This window comes from Pleurodeles waltl, chromosome 5, assembly GCF_031143425.1.
Source record: "Pleurodeles waltl isolate 20211129_DDA chromosome 5, aPleWal1.hap1.20221129, whole genome shotgun sequence".
Taxonomy (NCBI): domain Eukaryota; kingdom Metazoa; phylum Chordata; class Amphibia; order Caudata; family Salamandridae; genus Pleurodeles; species Pleurodeles waltl.
In genome coordinates this window covers 1,075,502,093-1,075,521,825 of record NC_090444.1, presented here as the reverse complement: position 1 = coordinate 1,075,521,825, position 19,733 = coordinate 1,075,502,093, and the positions used below count along the sequence as shown (strand labels likewise).

At 42.8% G+C, this 19,733-nt stretch overlaps 1 long non-coding RNA gene across 1 annotated transcript in view; it reads left to right on the top strand.

Moving 5' to 3' along the window:
• The first annotated feature begins 1,323 nt into the window (after positions 1–1,323).
• The window catches only part of LOC138297356 (uncharacterized), a 131,953-nt gene continuing 113,543 nt past the window's right edge, over positions 1,324–19,733 (top strand). Inside the window, exons 1-2 of the long non-coding RNA XR_011204047.1 lie at positions 1,324–1,439; positions 14,923–15,084. This is a non-coding gene — a long non-coding RNA (uncharacterized lncRNA). The remainder of the gene's footprint in view (positions 1,440–14,922; positions 15,085–19,733) is intronic.

Below are 19,733 nucleotides of genomic sequence, written 5' to 3'. Positions count from 1 at the left end.
ATATAGCGGCATTTTTGCGTACATGTACCCTTGAGGCATATTGTCCCCTGCACTTATGTTCTTTACAGTGGCCACCTTCCCTTTTGACTCACTCTGTCTTCCTCTCCCCATCCGGCACATCTTGACAAATGGTTCCCCTTTCCAAACTTGTTTCACAACTTTCCTCTCGTCGGGCATCCTACCGGTGTCTTGTGTTCATAGCCACAGCTGCCACATGTCCCCTCTCCTTGTCTCGAGGTGCTCGGATGTCGCACGGGAACCTGGCGGGTTTGGATGGCATCGACCTGTTCCTCTTTCACAGGCGGTTGACAGGGAACTGTTGTTGCTGAAATGGACTGCCCCCTTACGGCGACCATGGCATCAGCACGGACGGCTGAGAGTTCATAGGATTGCGCCAGGATCAGGATTTCATCCAGGGAGATACCAGGCTGCAGCATGATCAGTTTCCGTAACATGTTGGACCAGCACCCTTGGATAATTTGTGCATGGATTTCCTCATAATGGTTTAGACCCACGCACGTGCTGGCAAGTTTCCTCAGTCTGGCATAGAACATGTCTATGGATTCTACATCCGTTGGCTGGGACTGACGCAGTTTGAAGCGCTCATAATGGGGGTTTAGTTGGGGGTCAAAGTATCTATTTAGCACCGCCACAGCAGTGTCATAATCCACAGCGTCACCTGTGTTGGGGAGTGATTCGAAGAGTTCATGAAGTTCATCGCCTCCCATGTGTAGCATCAATGACCTGCGCACTGCACCGTCTGTTTTCCTGGTTGCGCAGAAGTAGTTTTCTAAGCGGCCGAGCCAGAGGCGCCATCGTGGTGCTGCTGTGGCAGGGTCTGCTAGCTGGCTAAATGGGGGCAGCGCAGCCACCGATGAGTGGATGCCTGCAGGGGCATGTATGGGTTGCTGCTCAGGGCTCTGCTGTGGTGCACTCATGTTTCCCATCCCTCTAGTCAGTTCAATTCACTTCTATGTGTTGTATTGTATTTTTTCATTACAGAGTGTCCTTCTCCAATGTTTATTTCATAGTAGCCTTGCAGAGCCCTCTTATTTAATTGTTCATGCAGTTATAGTGAGTACTGTCTGTGCCCTTGACTTTCTTTTTTTTTTCTTTCACAGCTGTATATATATATTTTTTTCTCTCTGGGGTGCAGCCGTGGGTGTTGTCCCTTCGTGCCCCATGCACCTAGTGCTGCCTATTACCTCGGGGGAGCAGCCTGGATCTGCCTCGCTCCCAATCGCGTGTCGGGCAGGCACTGCAGCGGACACCTTCTTGGGTCCTCGCGGCTGACCGGCTTTTCCAATGCAGCTGCGTCTCACGCCGTCTCTAGATCGACGATTCTGGCACTGTGCCAGCACCGCTCCTCATTCACACCTCACCCAGTCTAGTGAGCGCGCCTTCTTTTCCCCGTGGCAGTGAGCTCCAGCTGCATGCAGGTAGGCCCCTGCAGTTGCTCGCACACCATATCGTGAGACGCACAGTGCACACGCTTTCGGGGGGGGGGGCGGGTCGCCGACAGAATCTATCGTGTGGGAGCGCTGTTGAAGTACCAGACCGCTCCGAAATTGTTTTTTGTATCCCATCCTTTGTTGCCAATGTAAGGTTCCCCCTCTCCCTTGCCCCAGTCAGTAAGACAGCTGAACACATGGATAACTGTACGGGGAACTGCCGGGTCAGCAGCCCCAACTTTATTTAATACCTTGGGCTAACGCAGCATCTTGCGAGTGTCGTACAGCATTGATAAAAGGCATTGGCAAAGCCAATAGGCCTTAAAGAATAGACCTGTTGGCTTTGACAATGCTTGTTAAATCTACCGTGAAATCTAATGGTAAGAGTGCCTCTCGGTAGGGCCCTCTTTATGAGTGGTCGTTTAAAATCCATCCTATGTTCCCACCTCAGAATTACTGTTACCGACAGTGATGGGGAAATAGCAGTGATTACAACATTTTAGATCCATGCTGATTTCAGCATATGTATCACACAGGCTTCACACAGAGCTGAATTATCGATGGAGAAAAAAAAACATTTTTGAATTCCGATGAACCCAGGAACTCTCTTTAATGAGCCCATTTGAATTTGCCGGCCGCTCATTATGAGATCTGGTGTTGTTCCAGTTCTAGACACGGTTGGAGCCGATTCAACATCCAAAGTAGGCTATACATACAGATTCTTTCACAAGAAGCTAAGCTCGTGCCCAGGTGCTATTTTATCGCCCAGTTCTTGACTGTTTGCAGAAGGTGCATATTTTGTTTAATCGGGCACAATATTGTAAACAAAATAGAACTGGCAAAATGAGCAAACTGAATACTTTGCCAGAAGGTAATTAGATTGAAAAATAAATATACATTTTTTTATTGCACATATTTTTTTAGGGAAGTGCACGAGAAAACTAGAGGTTTCTCCGACCGTCAAGTAAATGTAGAAAGAAACTAATGACATTTATCTTCACAGGTTTGAGTAGCAACAATCAAACATTTCTCTCTACTGAATATGCAATATTATCTCAAGATTGTAGCACTGACATCAAATATATGCAAATATGTATATGCTAAGTTTGAAGGGGTTGTGTGATGCTGAATTATACACAACGATATCACAGCTGTTCTCTGCACGTTTCGTTAGATTTTCCAATGTACTTACAGAAATTTCTGATTGAGAGAAAATAGAACACTAACAATGAGTGAGGTAGTTAGTTGAAGATGATTTGAGTGAAATGGCTCCCCAAACAGGACTAACTTACCGGACTGCATTTCTGAGATGCCTTCCGTTGTGTTTGCACTTTAGACACACACCTAATAAACTTTCCCTTACAAGAGGCACAGTTTCCTTCCATTGCTACTGTTTCAACAACAAGAGACTGTGACGGTATTTGACAAAAATCCTGACCTTCAAACTCCAACGTCTGATTGCGTTCCTGCGAATTAAGCTGTCGGTTGCCTCTGTCTCCTTTACATTGTACCCTCACATCTCCCAGAAGGCTTTATTATGTAGGACGTCACCTTTCATAGATTTTTCAAACTAACCAGCTTAACAAGTCCTGATTGTTTGTGGCTTTCAACCCTAACTTTTAGAATGTTTGCCTGGTCGCTCTGGCAGTTATTGAACTGGTTTACCACCTTTTTCCTAATCTTTGCTTTACTTAGCTTATATCCTACCTCCTGCCCTCACATGATTTTACGTTTTTAAAACTGTGGGTGCTAAGGGAGTGTGAAGTGCCTAAATAGTGGAAGCCACAAATCTAGGCTATACAACAGTGCTTCCCAAACCTTTCAGAAGTACAACTCCATTTTGATATTGACAAACTTCATGGGCCACCTAGGTTTAGTGAGCATGCTGTGGGGCGATTTTTTTTAATTTAATGGAAAACATGCTTTTAAGATGCTGTATATTACCAAAATAGCACACTCTTTACATTTATTTGCATTTCTCTCTAAAAGTAATTGTTTGAAAACGTTGCAACTTTGACCACACCTTCAACATGTCTTTATCAAACTGTGACCAAGAAATTGATCTGCCAATTACAGTGACAGATGGTGGACTGCACTGGAGCGGAAATACCTTTTTGAATTGGGTGATAACCTGTGGCACCTATTTTCTAAAATCACAGGACTTCTGAAAAATCTTGGTGTTGATACCAGTGATTTTAGCAAATTTGAAAAATTGCTCTGATGTAAAGGATTAAGCCTCATCCATGTTTGCGTTATAACAAAGGTTAAGTGCTGCATTTTGGACTCTGCATACATATACAGTTCAGTTTCATAAAGCACAAACTCTGCCCAAAGACATTGTCAGGCTTTACGTGAGCTGAGCACCACATTAGATTACATAGGGTCTGATTCATTTTATCTTAAGCAGGGAAGGTGAAGTGATTTGCCCAGAGCAAACGCAGAATTTAAACCTGGTTCACCAGATCCATAGTCAGCAGCTCTGGCTCATAGACCTCATCCATATTTCTCAAGTTATGTGTGAAAGTCAAACACATATGGGATAACTGTATGATCATATACAGTGAGGACATTCTCTGTTGAAATGGCTTTGTGAAGTTAGAAAAAAGTAATAAAAAATACTGAAAGGTTCACTTGTTGTATTGCTTGGGGATACTTGCATAGGTTGTTTTCCATAACACTTCAAAATTACAAAGCAATGTGATTTATTTTTGCTTTCCTAACTGCTGATATATACTGAAATGTTTTCACAGTTAATGCGCAGGTATTTAAATGTGTAGTGTGCTACAAACAACAACACCTCACAGCCTTCCCTTTCAAACTCCCTGTTCCCCAGCAATATTGTCTCATAGTTCACTTTAAAAGCTCCTCTCACTTTGCAGGCACAGAAAGAAAAGCAAACACCAATCCCATGTTAAAAGAATAAGCAACAATTTTTCAGAGGACGCAGCCTGACATTTGACCACTATCTTTGAAGCACAACAAATGTGTAAAGGCATTTTTTATTGCTCTTTCACCATGAATCGGGTGGCAACCCACCAGTGGGTCTGGATCCACAGTTTGAGAAACATTGCTGTAGATTCTTCTCTCGGGGAGGGAGACAGTGGGTTTGGGGCTGGAGGTTATAGTTGGGTTGAACATTGTGAAAACGTTTTTATCATGCCCTAATCTTGGCTCATTCCTGTTCTAAATTTAGGTAGCGCACAAAGGCAGCTGAGGTCATCTCTTAATAACACACTCTAGAACCTTTGGCGCTCCCTTGTTATTTCTGTGCTCATCAGCATGTGTTTCAGGGGAGGTCAGGGATGTTACTATCAATGGTGTATGAAGTGCAGCGGTGCCAATGCCAGTGACCTGAGGGGCCACCTGAACACTGATTGCTGCTGTATTATAATATCACACCAGTTTTCAGAGGGACTCTTTTCCTTGCTTGCACTAGAGCCGATGGCACTCTTGCTCCCCTACAGGGAGAGGTGTCAAGTATAAAACGTAGGCTGTTTTTATTATGTGTTGAATTCTTTGTAGCTGTCTACCACCATAAACTGGTCTCTTTTGATTTTTGGATTGTACTCTTTGGTGAGAATACATAAAGGCATGTCTTGTAATCCAAATGAAAGCAATATTTCTAAATGCTTTTCGAATAATGTTTTGTTTTTTAACCCCTCCTGCTGAAGGGATCGCCAAAGACAGTGGGCCATGAGATGAAATATCATACTTTCCAACAAAACTCAAAATGAAAGGGCTTTGGAACATCAGAAGGGCCTATTTGGGCATAATGAAAAAGCCTCTGCATTAGAAAGGGTGATTCTTGGAGACAGTAGCTCCAGGAGATAATGTAGAAAAATGTAATACCCATTCCTCCAGCCTGTGTAAGCAAGTGCTGGTAAAGAAGGGTAATAAATATGCACTCCCTTGGAAAAATGTACTAATATATCATGCAATGCAGCACAGCTACTAAAATTGCTGTGTTGTGTTGTGTTGTGTTGTGTGTATGGGAGAGAACAGGACAGCGGCATATCCACTAAGACATGGTGCTGCTACTCTCTTTCCAAGTGTTGCCGCACAATCAGGATCCTAAGGGTCATGCAGACTGTTGCACCACAGTGCAAAGGTGTGTGTGTGATGTCTAGGACAGGTTTCGAACTGGAAGGATGTATTTCCAGTACAAAGTTCTATACTTCGACTAACTTTAACATTTTCCCACCTCATATCTGTGCTGTACAGAGCAGCACACATACAAACTTCGAAAAGTTCAGAGAACAATAACTTTTCTCATTCTTTGCGCCTGTCCCAAGGAGGTGTAATTTTTCTGGTTAAAAGCCTGTCTAGTATTGTTAGTGGATAAGGCTGTGCATTATAAAAACTCTTGGTGGTAGCGAGAAAATGCCATACACCAAACATAGGACTCCCGCTTGAAGCAAAGTAGTGCAAATCAGTGCAAAGTTGTACTTTACAACATTTTGGGGTAACATTTGAGAGCAAATCAAGTTTTCTGCTGGAAAGTAAATAACAAATTAGCACTTTTGACTGATTTACATCAGCGTTTTATGACTCAGCAACAGTACACAGGATTGATAAAACTGACCGCCTCTGAAATGTGATGTGCATTATCACATCAAAATCACTCAGACACATTCTATAGGGGCTGCATCTGAGACTGAATCACAAGGGTATTTGTAATGGCAACATTTGCCTAGCTGCATGTTGGGACTAGCACTGTAAAGCCTAAAACATGAGAAATGTAAAATGGAGCAATACCAGAAAAAGAAGCAAAAACAATAAAACTGTTGCAGGTTTAGAAAAATGGAGTTTGACAAAAAAGACAGAGAGTCATGGATCTACTGCAAGTCACTGCATCCGCTGTGGCAAGGGCTTCTCCCATTCAGTCCAAGGCCAATAAATATTTGTGAGGTATGACAGACTCAAAGGACCCTCATCACTTACTGTAGAGGGCCTCATGATTGTGCTTTACGCTACTGCGGAGAGTAATTGCCAGTTGATTCAAAGGTTGAGAGATCAGAACTGAAAAGGCCATGGACTCATCAGTTTAGAGTGTTTAAAACAGGTAAATAGAAGAAGTAATATCCCTGAGTGTAAAAAGCTTCTAGAAACTTAACAGCAAAGTCTGAAACTGAAGCTGATGGCCGTATTTCCAATATCTTAACTTTGTTTATTGTAATTGTAATTGTAGTTAAAATTGTATTTGTATAGGGCTTAATACCCCTGATGAGACGTAAAAGCGTTTTTTGGTGAGTAGCACGCTACTCCGTAACCCAAGAGGAATTAGTGGTGGATTAGTATAGGGAAATATGGGTATGAGTTAATTTGAGCAGAGAATATGTGAGTTTGTTAGTTGGATTGATTAGAGTAATGGAGGGATTGAGGAGGGAAGAATCCAGAAGTGTTAATTGGGAGTTTATAGGAATAGGATGAGGCTTGGGATGAGTAAAGGAGAGATGGAGGAGGGAAGAGTCTGTGGAAAGGGGTTAGGTAGATCATAGTAACAGAAAGGTTTTTGGATGAGTCAAAGGTGAGAATTTAGTAGGGTTGGTTGGTAGATCACAGTAGTAAACTGATGTTTGGGGTGAGCTAGATGCAGTAGAGGAGGGAAGAACTTAGCCAGGGTTAATTCGGAGATCAAAGTAGTAGAATAGGTTTAGGATGAGGCAGAATGGTATGGAGGATTTTTAATTTAATTATTTATTTTTGAATTTTAAATATAGATGTTATTTTATTTATATTTGTTTATTTTTTCTCTATTACAGTAGGACTAGAGTAATAAATACATAGAAATGTAAATACATAGTAAGGGAATATAAGTGCAAGGAAAATAATAATGGGTAAAATAATATGAGAAGTAATTTTGTATTGTATAATCACAGACTTTCAAGATTTGTAATATTTGATGTTAAGTAATAAGTGCACTTTTATAACATTAATTTATCTTTACTCATTTTTTTAATAGCAAAATGCTTGCTGTTAAATAGTTAAGAAAACATTTGCTCTTTGTGAAATAAAAAAGAAAGCAGGAATTCATAAGTATCTAATATAACAACTTATCAAGGAGCTATGCAATGGCCTATGAACTTGTAAGGCATAGAATAAAAAACACATATATATGTATATACACACACATATATATATATATATACCCACATGCATACACACACACACACACACACACATGTATATATACCCATAAGTAAATATACATTTGTTAAACAGGCTTAAAGAGTATGTGTATAATTTATTGTTATGAAATAGTAACTATACATATTTCTTAAAGAACTATACATATCTAGAATATACACATAATCAGATTATAAATATTTATCAACACTGGCATATGCAGTCCTTTGCTGTTTGAATATGGTGGTTATGAAGGAAAGAGTCAACTCTTGAGTAGTCTTCTGAAGGCATGGTTTGGCTTCTTGAACAGAGAACAATGCACCACCAATTGACTTTTTCTTGTGTAGTTGTGTTTTAAGGCGGGGTCAGAATATTCCTCTTGAATAAATACAAAAATACATTTCCCCAAAATATATATTTTTTTTTTTCAAAGAATTGCAGATTATTCTATAGCTGTTTTCGTAAGGAAACAGGTGGCACTTGTAACAGGGAGAAATTAAATGTTCATTTTTTTTCAAAATGCAATTGGCAAGTGGGTTGCTTCTACAGAGGCTGACATTTTCCAATCCTCATATCCATACCCTGCTGGTAATCACTAAGGTCATCCCTGTGTGGTGAGAGTGAGGATGTCTGTGGTGAAAACTGCATTTCATACGTGGGTGATGGTGGTGGAAGGAAGAACAAGAGAATGAGGTGGTAAAGTCTGTTTTTGTTTTGTAGCCTTTTCCTGCTTCTTGTGTTTGGAGACCTTTTTTGATGGAGGTGCATGTTTTATGAAGATCTTTGAAATGAATGCATTGTGCCACAGGGAGCCACTGAAACCTACAAAATGTTTCGAAACACAGTGAGGTGTACTAAGGTTGTAGGCCAGTCTAACTTGCATATGTTTTGAATGCACTATAGCATATAAAACAAACTAGAAGCATGTGTGCCAGGAGGAATTCCTGTAGCAGGCATGGCCCATCGTTAAGTGCACGAGTCCCAACCTCCCACCTTTTTTCAAACATGACGGGTGTCTGTCAAACTGAGTCAGGGTCGGGGAACCAGGTACTGTGCATGCGCTACGTGCGCAGGGGGCCAGATGCCTGAGCCAAACATTTCCTGGCTGAAAATTTCACCACCCTGTGGCTATGACCTCCTCAGCCCAGCAAAGAGTTACAAGGTTCTCCCCCTCATGACAAGGGGGTGCATCACCAAGAGACTTGGAGCTAAGTGCTACAGTTTAATGCCCTGAAGTGCCCAGGGCTGACCGTTCATCAGTGAGCCTCATCACAGAGTAGGATAGGGTCAGCAAGTCTCACTGACTCCTTCCTGCCCTTTGACAAGTAAGGGGAGGTCCTCCTCTCATTGGCTGACCCATGACAAGGTCACCTAATGAGAGGACGCGGCAGTCCCTTCCCCAATCCTCCACGAACCACTAAGGTTTCCCTTCCACCACCAGATGTATTTTTCTTTTAATGATGGGTGCATGTGTGTATGTATGAATGTATATGTATAGGTATCTGTGGATGCATGCTGTGAATGAGTCGGGATGTGTGTATGTGCTTGCGAATGGTAGGTGTTTGCGTGCATGATTGTGAATGGATGAGCGTGAGTTAATATGCATGTAGATGTGTGTATGTGTCTGAGTGTGTGGCCTTCCCACCCCCCTGCTCAGGCAAATTACCAACCACCACTGCATTCTGGGCCAAGTGCTAGACCAATCTCACTCACAATCCAAAAAAAATAAAACATATGAAATGACTGTTCTAACTCACTGCAGATAGACCAAAGAGAGAAAATGTGTTTGAATGTTAAAAAGTGGTAAAAGTCCGATTGGACTGAAAATGTTAATGACAAAGGACAATTTCATATAAAACACTACCCTACCACCCACAATTTTTAACACTTAAAGCTGGATAGAGGCATTGTTCAAAAGGTGGTAAGTCCTAAATATGAGCTTGATCTGTCTTTGTGTTGTCTGGTAATGATAATTTCACTTATGCATTAGTTATGCATCAGTAGAATAAAGCCCACTGGATCCTATATTATAATCATGCAGTATCAGAACTGCTTTGATTTACCCAATGAAGTGGTAGAGTATGCCACCAGATGATAATCATTTGCAGTACTGTTGGTGCAACTTCAGAAAATCTGAACCAAGTACATGAATTTAAGCAGATACATATTGCACAGGGGCACCTTCCTGCACACAAAAACAATCCTGAGAGGCATTTTCCTCTTTTAAGGTGTGCTGCAGAATGTACCTCAAGTATAAAGAAGACAAAACAGAAAGAAATAAACATATTTCTCCTCATTACGCCTCCCCTGGAGAGGCTTAGCATTTTGACACATTGCCAAGTCTTTCACTAATGGTAAATCTGGGAATGCACCAAAATCCATGGGTGGATGAGTGGGAACATCCATGCTTCCCCATGGAATGCATCCCTGGGGAGAGTATCAGAAGGCAGCAATTTGTGCTGCCTTGTGTTACTCTGGATTTATAAAGCCATGCAGGGCCACTCAAGGTGGCCTTGCATGGCCTGATAAATCTCACTTTGGTTTTGCATCACCCTTGCCCACCTTTGCATGGTGCAAGGGTGATGCAAAACCTTGATAAATCTAGCCCTAAGATCAGAATTTGATATAGAACCCCATTTTTGGCACATGGTAATCCATTCTGGTGATGGTAGTGAGAGGTATGGATATGTCTGAGAAGTGTATTGAGAGACGTAGTGGATGTTGCGTGGGAACACCCAGGCAACACCCATGGAACACCTCCCTGGGGCAGGGTAATGCAATGCAGCGATTTGTGCTGCATTGCGTTACTATTGATTTATCAAGTCACTCAGGACCACGCAAGGTGGCCTTGTGTAGCTTGATAAATTGCATTTTGTAGTTGCTTCACACATGCACCATGTTGCGCGGTGCAAGAGCGACACAACTCCCTTATAAATATGGCCCATAGTTTGGAGTAAGAAAAGCTGAGGTCTGGAGCTAATGTTGGCTTCCTCATAAGAGGTGTAACAAAAGCTTTTTAAGATTAGATTAGGCTTAGTCAGAAATAAATTATATATTGATGATATTGGCCAGGACTAACATATTGATAACATAGGCAAAATGCAGTTCTCCACTTCCTTTTGGCTAGTTTTGCACTATAGAAATACTACATGCATACGTACAAATATACACATCAGGAGTGGGTTAAGCAAACCTTGAAGTTGGACCATGCTTTAAAAATAACATGGTGGCAAAGTACAATTGTTCAGACACTGTTTTTTTATTTCAGTTGAGTGATGAGTAGCATTATTGCAGATGTAGTGGAACAAAGAATTTGTGGAGGAGCAAAAGTGATTTAAAATTAAGGGCCCCTGGATCCTGCTCTGAAGAGCTCCCTACTTACGATCTAAACATGAAAAAAGAATGATGGAACCTGTCACAGTGGTTTTGGAGGCAATGTTATGATGAAATGCTGACATTTTCATTCACAAAAGAGAGCATAATATCCTACAAAGGCTCTGTATGATACGATTGCAAGGTAAAGCAACTGGGTTCCATCGTTTAGGTTCCCATACGATTACTGCTGTGAGGATTCTGCTTCCGTGGCATGACTAGCATAATGGAATTTATATAATGTTATGCTGTTTTAGATTATTAGCTCTGGGTTACAGATCATTGCAGATCCACCATACGTGCTCCATTGCTTCTTGAACAGATTACCCTTAATGGGACACTACCATTTTACAAGATTCTTGTTTTTATGGTGTGATAGCACAGTGCTCCAAAGATATTTATGCCATCTACCTTGCACACGTGTTCATCCATGTAGGTATGACTTAAACTTTCATTAGTCCTTGGTAGATAAAATGACTACCAAATTTGATAGTTAATAGTAAATCAGTTAATAAACCAGGAGGGTAACTTAGGAAATGTGTATTGAGCATTGAACATTGTACAAGTGTTTATTCATTGTTAAGTGCAAGAGACAACAGACTAGAAGTGGCACAGTTATTACTGTGATACCAGGAAGAACCTAGGTGGTGTCTGATCTACTATGGGTATGATGACCAAACAATTCTAGGAGTAGGTTGCATTGTTGCTGGTTAGTGGCTGCTCTGGCAAAACATGATTTGTGTTTTTATACTACTCTTCATTTGGCTTCTAAGAACCTTTCCTGTTTGGCCTGTTGACAAGCGTGTCCACAGCATATAATTAGTTGGAGTGGGGTGATGAAATTGGTTAAATTCAAAGGATTATATATATCTTTATATATATATATATATATATATATATATATATATATATATGTGTGAGTGTTTAATCCGCTGTTGGGGATTGTTGGCAGTACGTGGCAGCTTGTTATATATTTAAATCTCAGCATTCACTTCGGTCGTCATGAAAAGCATACACATAACTGGCTATTGAGGACCGGCAACTAACGATTATCGCTATGGCTCCGTGGAACTTGAATGTTGTGACATCGGGTGTATGTCCAGCCACAGTAGAGAAATCATTAAGAATAGGGCCCCGTGAATAGCTGGAACTCTCGGGCCGGAAGCAGACAGCCTTGAAAGGGATAGGTTGCTTTGCTGGGCAGGGGAAGGATGTTAAAAGATTACAAAAGGGGTGGGGTTGGGAGGATCGGCCTCTTCGGCACCAGCAAGTCAGGCTGCACAGTGGTTGGCCGATCTGGTGTTTTTTTTAGAGTGGGGTTTAGTTTGCGTGCCAAGGTTTTGGTCGAGGGCGCACAGGCCCCCGCTACTGCCCACGCGACAGCGGTGTTTTTTTTTGTTTGTTTTTTCTTTACTATTGTGACGGGCGTGCATTCTATTTACACACGCGAACTGAGTATTGCGACGCACATCATGGCCGGCGGCCATGATATTAAGGCCATAAGGGCCGCACTAGGCATTTTAGGAGAGGCGGGACGCGGCGACCTCCTGCGGCCGGGCGTCTTGGAGGAGGCCTGGGTTGGAATGAAGTGCGTGCCGCACGGGGCGGCGCAGGGCGTGGCAGCGGCGACTGTAAATTGCAGAAGGCAGGATTGTGGGCCCCTTTTACGGGTGGCCATTGGAAGACTTGATGATCTCACTGTTGGGAGTGGTAACAAAAGAGAGCAAAGGGGAATTTAGGTTGATACACCATTTGTCTTGGCCTGAAGGGGCATCGGTGAATGATTTCATCGCACCAGAAGACACCAGGGTGGTATACGCCACAGTGGATGATGCCATACAGATCTTTCGGGGGTGGGAAACACACGGAGATGGCAAAATGTGACATAAAGGCAGCTTTTCGGCTGCTTCCGATTCACCCGGAAAACTTCTCTTTGCTAGGAATGCAGCTGGAGGGGCGATATATATGGATAGAGTCCTGCCCATGGGGTGCGCGATCTCATGTGCTCTGTTTGAAGCTTTTAGTACATTCTTGCAGTGGGTTTTTGGTCAGTTGAGTGGACATCGAACGGTGTCGCACTACCTGGATGATTTTCTCTTTGTGGGGACAGCGCAGTTAGACTTGTGTGGCAGGGTGCTTAGGCTTTTTGAACAGATGGCACAGGATTTCAGAGTGCCTATGGCGTCGGAGAAAACGGAAGGCCCCAGTTGTGTTCTGACCTTTTTGGGGATTGTTTTCATTGCTCGCTTACCAGCGGAGAAGGTGAGGGAGATTCTGTCTTTCTTGAGGGAGGTCAGGGTGAGGTGCAAAATTGAACTACAGGTGGCGCAACAACTGCTGGGTTTCCTAAATTTTGCATGTCGGGTGGTTCAGGGGGGCAGGACGTTTTGTAGGCGCATGGGCCTAGCTATGTCAGGGGCATTGCTCACGCATCACAGGTTAAGGTTGACGGTAGGATTGCGGGAAGACATAAGGATATGGGAACTGTTCTTGACACAGTTTAACGGGGTCTCAATGACTTTTCAAGAGGAGGACTCTGTGTGACAGGTGCAAATTGTTTCTGATGCAGCTGGCGCAGCTGTCTTTGGTTTGTTCTGGAATGGGCGTTGGTGTCCAGAGACATGGCCTGCGCAATGGCTCAGCCAAGGCAGGAGCATTGTTTTCCTGGAATTTTTCCCTCTTTTGGTGGCACTGGCGGTATGGGGAGATGAACTGGCTAACAGGACGGTGATTTTTCATGTGGATAACTTGACAGTGGTGTAGTTGGTTAACAACCAGAAAGCAAGGGATGTGAGAGTACTGAAGTTGCTCAGGATTTTTATGTTGCGTTGTTTGACTCTGAACATAATATTTAAGGCTGCACACATTCCTGGGGTAAACAACTCCATTGCAGAATCCCTACCTCATTTGCAGTGGCAGCATTTCCGACAGTTGGCACCCGGCGCGAACGAATTCAAGACAGCGGACCTTGCGGACATTTGGGAGTGGGTGGCATGATGGTCATGAGGCTGATGGAGAGGTCGCTAGCAGAATCCTCCCTTAGGAGTTATCGCCTGGCATGGTTGGAGTTTCAGGACTTTGAAGCTTACAAGGGGCAATTTTGGAGTCCGGAGCGGGTAGTACTGGAGGCGCGAGTGATGCGTTTTGTTCTGTTTTTGATTCAGAAAGGTTTATTACCCACTACAATTGGAGGCAAGTTGGCGGGTGTCTTTTTATGAGAAGTTGTTTTTTGGATGGGACCCGGCAAAGAAGGATATTCTGGGAAAAATGCGGAAGGGTTGGGGGAGGGTTCACTCTAGTTCAGTTTTTGTTCGGGAAGCCATTACTTTTGAGTTGTTGGAAATATTGCACGTTTTGCCAGTAAATTGTTTCAATGCGAATGAGGTTGCGTTATTCTGGCTATGCATGATATGGATGTTTTTTTGGGCTTTTCGAGTGTCCGAATTGTTGGGGGTAGGCACAGCGTATGGAGTGAAGAGGTGTGAGGTGCAGCGCCAATGTGGCAGATTGGGGATATGGCTGAGGCGCTCAAAAACGTATCAGTTGGGTAAGGTTAAGGGGATTTTGGGTTGGAGAAAGGGGAAGTGGCGGAAGCCTGCCCAGTACGAAAATGGGACAAGTTTAAAGCATGCAGTGAAAGTCGGGGTGCCTGGGTTTTTCAGCGCAAGAATGGCACCATGGTTACAGCTTTTCAGTTGTTTTGTGTTTTGAGGATGGCCCTGAGGCGATTGGGAAGGCAGGCATGTAATTTTGGTACACACTCCTTTCGAATAGGGGCAGCAATGGAGGCAGCCAGTTTAGGGTGGGACTGGGATAAGATCAGGCGCATTGGACGATGGCGCTCGAAGTGCTGTGAAAGATATGTGCGAGCCTAGCTTCAGCTGATGGGAAAGTGTGAGGCGTTTAGGCCCGGGCAACAAAAGGGAGGACTGGGATTTGTGGCATGAGGGTTGATTTTTGTTTCTCGTTTCAGGTTGCGTAAGTGGCCCAGAGAATACTAAGTCAATCATGTGGCTGGTTGGACATTCTTTCATGCATTGGGCGGCCACGTATGCGGAGAAACAGATCTACGGACGATCTTTGGGACTACCGAGTGGCGGCATGAAGTGTTGCGGTGGGGAAAGAGCGGCATGAGGTGAGGCAATTTGCTTCCGTTTATCACTTCAATTTTGCTGACTTGGGGATTTCCGGATGTGCTGGTAATACACGTAGGGGAAAATGACTTGGTCCGTCTTTCAGGGCTTACCCTACTGCAACACATGCTGCGAGATCTGGTCCTGATGAGGCGCAGCATGCATGGGACTTGCTTGGTGTGGACGAATTTGTGCCACGAAGGAAATGGCGTGGGGCACAAAAACATGGGGCAATTGAGAGGGCACAGAGAAAAATAAACAGGGCTATGCAGGTTTTTTGCGGAACCCATGACATTAAGGTTTTGATGCAGGAAGGATTGAAGGAGGAGGAGCAGGTGCTTTTCAGGGGTGATGGTGTGCATCTCTCGGGCATGGGAAATGCACATTATCTGATGGAACTGCGTTTTTTGCTAACGGATTTGTGGGGCGAAAGTTTTTGGCAGGGAAACATGGATGGTTAAGCATGAGTTGCATTGGGTTCGCTGGTAGGGGCTGCAAAACGCCAAGTGGGTTTTGCTGAGTGGCAGTGGATGGGGAGGGTTGAGAGTCAGATGCGGGCTTGTCCACCCTTCCAAGGGGGGGAGAAAGAAGCAGGTGAAGCATGACAGACGGGAGAGGCCAGAGTCAGGCAAGGGGTAAAAGGGAAAAGGGGGATGTGTGGAAATAGAAGTGGATTTGGTGAGATGCGAAGGATAAGTGGAGGTTTGAAATGCGAATGGACGAAAGTAAGTTACAAGGTTAAAATAAAGGTTGTTATAAAGTTCTGTTTATATTTGACATGTTATGATCACTGAGCAAGCCTGTCCTAATAAATGGCCTTTTACACTAAATAAGGGTGTCGGAGTCTAGATCCCAAAGCTTGTAACAGAACTGCACCACCACATTGCTCCTAGAAGACAGTACCATTAGTAACATTAATTACGGCATTTCTGCAGCACTTACACATATGTTAGATCACAGCACTTAACATGTGAAGAAATTGGTGCTGATTGTTTCTTTAAAACACAAGTCTGTAAGTAGTGCAGACTTTTGATACAGACCTTTATGGTGCAACGCTGAGCATTATGAGAGTTTTTGGTGTTTTTGAGGGCCACACAGGCACACATGATTCTAGGAGACTGTCCAATGTGGGCCCGAGGACGATAACAACAATCACTGGGGAGCTGGAAAAGGGACCTATCTTGGAGTTAAAAAATAGTTTGAGATGCCCTCCTTAACTAAATATAAGGAGAGTGATAGGGTACCCCGTGGACTGCGCATTCTGATACTGCTGACATTTGGGGACATGGACCCATATTTCTTGAAGGAATGGAGAATGCAAACGGCTGAATGCTCAGTGAAATTAATGGGTACCCTTATCATGCATGCAGAATGATGAATGGAACATCAAACCAAAATGATTGAGGAACTAATGAAGGAACTCGAACCAGTACCTAATCAGGAAGAGGTGAAGTTGATGCTGGCCAAAATGGAGGAACGCATCTCAAGACAGGAAGAGGATACCAGAGCACTTAAGGCACACACATTTTATAGTGATAAATTAGGTTACAAGTATGCCGAATATATACATTTGCCAAAAGAATTGATGCAATAAGGGCAAAGGACAGAATGAGCACAATGGGGTGTTCCAACCCTGCATCAAGTGATGCTGAGGTTAGCACAGATCCAACATCCTCAGCTGATGAGGCCCCAAAAAAGAAACTGGATTTTCAAGAGGAGATGAGGCTAATGAGGATGGTTACGCCCCAACCACCAAGAGGAAGAGGCTGGGGATGAGGTGGCAGAAAACACAGAGGAGCAAAAGAAAAGGAGAAAAGTGTCAAAGGGTAGCTGATCAGATTGTGTCCGAAACAAAGCTCAACATGAATACTAGGGTGGTTAATATATCTAAAACTGTGTTAACCAGCAATCAAGAATGCATTCTAAATCTTGACTTAAGTTTTTGCCCTACAAAAAGTCCAGACCTTGTCAATATTCAAATTGAAACTTACAGATCTGTTAGACAACTAAAGCTTTGCAAATATTTTGCTATGAAGCCTCAACAGCACAGGGAGATGCATAAAGCTAATGTTGCCAGACAGTCTGGGCTTACCATTGAGGACATTCCTGAACTGCTAGCCATTATTGAATCAGATCAATTGGAATCACAAGGAGTGCCAGTTATTATGGATCATGATGACACACATTTTGCATGGTTAGAGGCAGTGGGCTTTTCAACTGATACATCCAGTGCCAGCAAATTCAGACCCTTCAGTAAGTTCAACCCACAGTTAACTAGTGGAAACATGATTGACATTTTCCTTGAGTTAGTAATGGGAGATCTCAATGCACTACGTACCACATTGAAAACTAAAAGAAGGGGTAATGTTACTTTTAAGGACTGGCATCAGATAAAGACGTTGAAAGGCAATAAGGTTATTATCACTTATTCCTCTGATAAGGGTGGCAATATTGTCATTATGGATACACAGCGCTATGTGAGGGAGGTTCAAAAGCAGCTTCATAACAGAGACCATTATGAGAGAATGGGAGAGAATCCAATTGAGACATACCAGAAGCGGTATGATGACATACTTAAAGATTATTGAATTTGAGAATATGTGTATCTAAAGACGGACCATCAAAGAACACCAATTATTTATTGTCTTCCAAAGATACAAACGGAATAACTGCACCCTCCTGGGCAGCCGATAGTCAGCATGATCAACTCACTATTAGAAAAAAACCTCGATATTCCTTGATCTATGTTTATGCTCCTATGTCACTGAACTTCCTTCATACTTGTGTGACCCTACGGATTTCCTGTGAAAGGTCAACAATGCTGTTGGCAAGATACTTATATCATGATCACCATGGAAGTCACTTCCCTATATACATCCATTAAACATGAATTTGGATTGCAAGCTTGACTGTACTTCTTGAGAACTCGACCCATTGAACAGGCATGACATACGGAGATGCTGACATCAATGTTAAAATTCTGCTTAACACATAATGTGTTTTTATTTGACAACAAATATTACCTTCAGAAGCAGGGCACTGCCATGGTGGCTGCATGTGCGCCAAAGTATGCTAATATCTACATGGGTCAGTGGGAAAAAGAGGTGGCATGGTCTGAAAGATTCAACTAGTATCTGGAAAATGTGGTCATCTGGATAGGGTTTTATTTATTCCTTATATGGGTTGGAGATGAAAGCCAATTAGGTGAATATATTCAGCAGCTAAATGATGATGACTTTAACATTCAACTGACATTAACATGTAGTAGGACCAATAGTGAGTTTTTAGCTGTCTCAGTGGGGGTGAAGGACAACAAAGTGGATACTTGGGTCTTCCGCCAACCAACGGCTTGTAATTCATACTGCACAAGCATAGTGGTCACCCAAAATTCCTAAAATGGAGTATTCCATACAGAAAACTCCTGAGAGTGCACAGGATATGCTCTAATGATATGCCCTTTGAGAAAGAAGCCAATATGTTGATTAGTAGGTTTCGTGAAAGAGGATAACCATCTCAGGTATTCAATGAAGCATGCACAAGAGCCAAAGCCAAAAGAGGGATGACCTTTTATTTGGCAAATGATTACCTAAAGAACACCCATCGAGTGAGGGAAGTCCCATTAGATTCTCTTTGGAGTTCAATCAAGAACATCAGTCTATAATAAGGATTCTCACTTGTGCCTGGCACATACTGCAATGTCATGAACACCTTGGAACCAAGATTGGCCACCCAGATAACATTTTGTAGAGCAAAAACATTGGGGGATCTCCTTGCCCGCAGTATGTTCATAGAGGACAACAAATCTTTGTGGCTCTCAAAAAAAAGCTTGGGGTTTTGGTGCTGTGGCCACTGTAAGGCATGCAAATATGGTATTAACAGACAAAGCTATGACACTTTTCAGGGCAGATCCTGCACCATCCACAAGAGAATAACATGTGAAACAGAATTTGTGGTTTGTGTGCTCAAGTGCCCATGATTGAAAAAATATGTTGGTATCACAACACACAATTTAAAGGTCCATGTTCTCCAGCACCTTAGAGCCATCAAGAATCATGATAAAAATTATCCTATGGCTAATCACTTTTGGGAAAAACATGGTGACCGCACCAATGATTTGACATTCTATGGCATCACACATATAAAATCAGATTCCCATAGAGGGGACCTTAAACCTGAGGTACGGAAAGCTGAGTCCAGAATGATTACTTTGCTGGGGACAGAGAGGCCAAGGGGACACAATCTTGATGCAGAATAATTGAATGTAAACCTATAGGACTCCCTTTATGATGATCTTGATGTATGAATGGGCTGTGAAAATCCTGGCCACTCCTTTAGGATTAATGGGACGTTTGTATGACTATTGGGGCCAGGATTTCTCCCACTGTAACTGTTAAAGCACTGCAGCACTTTGAGACTCTGTACTTTTTTGCATTACTGGAAGTAGATTGTTTTTTAGGTTGTTCACGTCTAGTTGAGTGAGATAAAAGGTCTAGGCACTGTCCACCCCTTATGTGAAGATTGTTGTTCCCCTAATGGTTGGAACATATTAGGAGTTTTTTGAGAAATGCAGGACGCTTAAAATGAGATATGTCATATCTTGCCTAATATTATGGAGTATGAACTTTATGATTGTTTCTTTATTATTATTATT